Genomic DNA, 5,334 nt, shown 5'->3' with positions numbered 1-5,334 from the left:
CTGAGAGGAACCTGACTGGTATACAAACTGGACCGGAGGCCTTGCCTTTATTAAGTGATTTAAGCTGCTTTGTTATACCGCGAATATCTGCTTCTATGTTTCTCATCTTGGTAGTTGTTTTTGATTGGAATTCAGGAATATTTACTTTGTCTTCTTTGGTGAAGGCGTTTAGGAAAACCGTGTTTAATAACTCTGCTTTAGTGGTAGTCATCAGTGACTTCACCGTTGTTATCGCGCAGTGAAGGTATTGATTGCGTCTTGCCACTAGTGTGCTTTATGTATGACCAGAATCTCGTTGGGTTTTCTGCCAGATTCCGTGTTTCATTGTGGGAATTATTAAAACCATCTCGCATTGAAGTACGCGCTATATATTGAACTTCTGTAAAACTTTGCCAATCTTGGGGATTTTACGTTCTTTTAAATTTGGAATGCTTTTTTTCGTTGATTCTGCAACAACGATCTGACTCGTTTTGTGTACCGTGGGGGAACAGTACCATCACTTATTAATTTATGTCGTGTATATCTCTCAATTGCTGTCGATACTATCTCTTTCAAAACAGTCCACAACTTTTCTACATTTACATGATCAGGTTGGAAGAACTGAAGACTGTTTCTTAAAAAGACGTTAAGAGCATTTTTATCAGCTTTTTTTTAAACAGATATACCTTGCGTTTCTTCTTGATAGTTGTAGGTGATACGATATTCAGCCCAGCAGCAACTGTCTTGTGGTCGCTAATCCCTATACTTGTCACAATACTCACTATTTGTCGAGGATTATTTGTCACTAAAAGGTCAAGTATGCTCCCGCAACCATTTACGCTTCGAGTGGGCTCATCAACTAATTGTTCAAAAAAATTTCTGAGAAAGCATTCAGTACAATTCCAGATGACGTTTTATGCCTGCCGCCGGCTTTAAACGTATAATTTTTCCAGCATATCGAGGGTAGATATAAGTCACCACCAACTGAAATTGTATGAGCGGGGTACTTATTTGAAATGAGACTCAAGTTTACTTTGAACTGTTTAGCAACTATATCTTCTGAGTCGTGGGATCGGTAACACGACCCAATTAATAGTTCAATCCGATTGTCAGTTGTAACCTCCACCCATACTATTTCACACGAACTATCTACTTGAATTTCGCTAGAAGGCAAACTACCTCTGACGTCAATAAATATTCCACCACCAACTGTATTTAATCTATCCTTTCTGGACACTGTTAGATCGTTTAAAAAAAATCGACTGAACTTATTTCCGGCTTTAGCCAGCTCTCTGTGCCTACAACTATTTGAGCCTCAGTGCTTTCTATTAGGGCTTGGAGCTCTGGTTCTTTCCCAACACAGCTACGACAATTTACAGCTACAATACCAATCGTTTCTACAACTACCTTACTGTGTTTATTCTGCCCACTTTTAGACGTACGCCCCTTCTGTTTCTAACATGTTTTCCTCCGCGAGAAAGCCAAGTAATTTCAGTGCTGGGTGACACATTTCCGAAGTCCATATCAGAGATGTCAAAGAAATGGTGGAAAGTGCGTAAGAGGGAGTGTGACGACCTTTCCAACGTATGACACATCCAAGGCGGCGTTGGTAAAAATTGTGGTTCAGTTTGTTGACAGTGTGACATTATTAAGCTATCTTACACTTCCTATGATATTCCCAGCTCTCGCCATTTTTGCTCGCGTGTAGGCAGCTTGCTGTTTGAAGCATAGCCGTCGCAGCGAGCAGCGCTTTTGCATCAAGGTTATAGGCGTCTTTGAATCATAATTCAAACTCTTTCTTTGCCTTGAGAGACGATTAATTTTGTTGATACTGTAGTTGAAATGAATCATGCAACTAAATATTATTTTGATTGAGGTTTCTAAAATATTGTAAAATGTGGTAAAATAGTGCATTCTCCTAATTACAGGTCAACGGTGATAGTTGTTCCACAGTTGTGCAGTAAATACATGTTTTAACTCCGAAATATCTCTAAGACAAATAAAAATCAAGCACCCCGAAGCAATTATCCAAATGGAACGGAAATCGGTAGCTGTGATGTACACGTACAGACAAAAAAACCATTGCAATTTCGGCCTGGAATCTCACTGCTGGGTCAGAATTGTCTTCAGTAATGAGTCCCTCCTCGAGCTGAGCCCCGGCGACCAGCGAAGAAGTCTCTGGAGACGCTCCAGACAGCGGTGGGATTCCAAACTGACTGTCACCCGCCATACGGCCCGACAACCAGAAGTCATCGTCTGGGGTGACTTTTCTTTTCATGGCAAGGCCCAGTTTATGTTCATCCACGACACCATTACAGCACAGCGATACTTCGACGATATTCTACACAGCTGTTTGTTCCATACATGGTAGCCATCCTGGGATTACATTTCAGCAATATAATGCCCCACCCACACACAGCGAAAGCTCCTACTGTTTGTCTTCGTGCTTGCCAAATCCTTCCTTGGCCAGCAAGATCGCCGGGTCTCTCAGCAGCTGAGAACGTTTGGACCTTTATGGGCAAGGTCCTCCAACCACCTTGGGATTTTGATGATCTAGCGCACCAACTGGACAGAATTTGGCACGATATCCATCAGGAGGACGTCCAGCAACTCTTTCAATCAGTGTCAAGCCGAATAGCTGGTTCTATAAGGGCCAGAGGTAGAGCAACGCGTTATTGACTTGCTCAATTTGTGAAGCTCTTTCGCTTGAATAACTCATCCATTTTTTCTGGAATTGTAATTACGGGGGTAATCCCAAAAGTAAAGTCTATTTTTTTTACAGTTTCATAGACCTGTTTATTTCTACAATGGTTTACATCAGTTTACAGCTTGAACATTTAGCTATTTTTCGACATAATCACCATTTCTGTCGATGCATTTTTGTGGACGCTGTGGTAGTTTATATATGCCTATGTCATATCAGCTCGCCGCCATGCTGTTCAGAAAGTTATGAACCTGTTCTTTCACGTCATCGTCGGAGCTGAATCGCTTTCCGGCCAAATGTTCTTTTAAGGAACAGATGACAGTCACTGGGCGCCAAGTCAAGACTATAGGGTGGGTGGGTGATTATGTTCCACTGAAACTGTTGCAGGAGAGCAACGGTTTGACGAGTGATGTGTGGGCGAGCGTTGTCATGGAGAATGTGTACGCCCTTGTTCAACATTCCTCTTCTCCGGTCCTGAATTGCCCGTTTGAGTTTTTTCAGAGTCTCACAGTACCTGTCAGCGCTAATTCTGGTCCCAGATATTCGGCTCCGACGACGAGGTGAAAGAAGAGGTACATAACATTCTGAACATCATGGCGGCAAGCTGGTATGATATGGGCATACAAAAACTGCCACAGCGTCTACAAAAATGCATCGACAGAAATGGTGATTATGTCGAAAAATAGCTAAATGTTCAAGCTGTAAGCTGATGTAACCCATTGTAGAAATAAACAGGTCTTTGTACTTATAAAACATAGGAGACCTTACTTTTGGCACTACCCTCGCATTTGTTTGTCTATACATGTACATCATATCTGCCGATTTCCGTCCCGTTCTGATAATCCCCTCGCGCCCTTAGAGTGAATGTTATGGGGCACAATGGAACATAACACATTAAAAATGAAGTTTTTTATTTAACGTAATACATTTATGTAACTCCTCCATGAACAATCAAACCGTGTCATAAATGAGTCATTTAGAGTTCATGGTTAACTAAGACACGTGTAGAGGAAGCGTCCCGTAATCCTCCACGTAAATTGAAACTATAGTTGAGGGACGTGCAAATGTTTCGCAGTTTAAGAGACATTGTAGAGAATGCCCAATTTACCACCAATAAGATAGCAACATTGTAATTGTGCGGGGCCTGTAAGCAATCAGTGTGGTACTTGCCTACGTCATGAGTATAAGGCACATCAATATTTCAAGGACACCAAAAATTTGGTTTTCACTACTTCATGTAATTATTGACACTGTCCGAGGTAAAGGCTTAACATAATAACTCAAGTAGACCTATTAAAATTAGAAACTGTGTAATATGTCTTGTGGCAGCGTAACTCATCGCGCACAAATTACTTAGGCTATACAAAGTGTTCGGAGATTCCCATTACAGACTTCTAGTACTTGTAGAGGGATGTGAGTGCATAATATTTTGAATGGGAACCAATGTCCTGAAACGTACCGTTTCCGTTCTACAGCCGTTTGAAATAACGTTTATTGGTTAGACGTGCAAGAATGAAGCCATAGTGGGAAGTGCTTACGTCGGATCGATTGATATCTTTCGATCTCTATCTTATCTCTCTGACTTGGTACGAGGGTCATTCATGTGTCTGTGAGTGTGAGAGGAATCTGGGTGAGTACACGATTGCAGAATACACCAACATGATTCTTTTGAATGGCGATGGAAGAGCTGCCCGTCGCCTTTATCAGAATCGTTGTCCACAACGAACGAATCCATCAAATACCCATTTCGCCACACTTAAGCAACGAAGTGACTGTATTGCATCACGTCGAAGGTAACCCGTCAACGAGCACACAGTCAGTTAGTTGTCCGTGCAATGGACGTTGCTTCCAGCACCGTTTGCTGTATGTTCTGCATGACCGACAACTACATACATACCACGTCCAACATGTTTTAAAATGAAACTTCCTCGCAGATTGAAACTGTGTGCCGGACCCAGACACGAACTCGGGACCTTTGCCTATCGCGGGCAAGTGCTCTACCAACTGAGTTACCCAAGCATGACTCATTCTTGAAACATCCTCCAGGCTGTGGCTAAGCCATGTCTCCGCAATGTCCTTTCTTTCAGGAGTGCTAGTTCTGCAAGGTTCGCAGGAGAGCTTCTGTAAAGTTTGGAAGGTAGGAGACGAGGTGCTGGCAGAAGTAAAGCTGTGAGGACTGGGCGTGAGTCGTGCTTGGGTAGCTCAGTTGGTAGAGCACTTGCCCGCAAAAGGCAAAGGTCCCGAGTTCGAGTCTCGGTCCGGCACACAGTTTTAATCTGCCAGGAAGTTTCATATCAGCACACACTCCGCTGCAGAGTGAAAATCTCATTCATGTTTTCAAATGGGTATAGCACGGAAACGGTACATGGGTTCCTTGGAACATATTATGTACTCGCTCCCGTCTACAAGTCCAAGAAGTTTGTAGCGGGAATTCCCGAACATCCTGTATGCATCCAGTTCTGATTTTGTCTATTTTAGTCTATGGATGAAAAATCTGAAACTAATAAAATCAACATGAACAGGGCTTTGTGTGTTCGGCCATAAAGGTGTCATATGCTTAACCTCAAATATTTAACTGACTCATTTTTAAAGTTACCGGTAGTTTGAAACTGTTTTACACATTGAAGTTCGACTCTTTAAATATTCGGGGG

General features: G+C 42.3%; 1 non-coding gene across 1 annotated transcript; it reads left to right on the top strand.

Annotated features, from left to right (window-relative positions):
• Positions 1–4,873: 4,873 nt before the first annotated feature.
• On the top strand, positions 4,874–4,948 carry Trnal-caa. The gene has a single exon. It is a non-coding gene; the product is annotated as a tRNA-Leu (tRNA).
• The last annotated feature ends 386 nt before the right edge of the window (positions 4,949–5,334 follow it).

The sequence above is a fragment of the Schistocerca piceifrons genome, chromosome 1 (genome assembly GCF_021461385.2).
Source record: "Schistocerca piceifrons isolate TAMUIC-IGC-003096 chromosome 1, iqSchPice1.1, whole genome shotgun sequence".
Lineage (NCBI taxonomy): Eukaryota > Metazoa > Arthropoda > Insecta > Orthoptera > Acrididae > Schistocerca > Schistocerca piceifrons.
The sequence above is the reverse complement of the archived record's forward strand: the minus strand, read 5'-3'. Positions and strand labels throughout refer to the sequence as shown.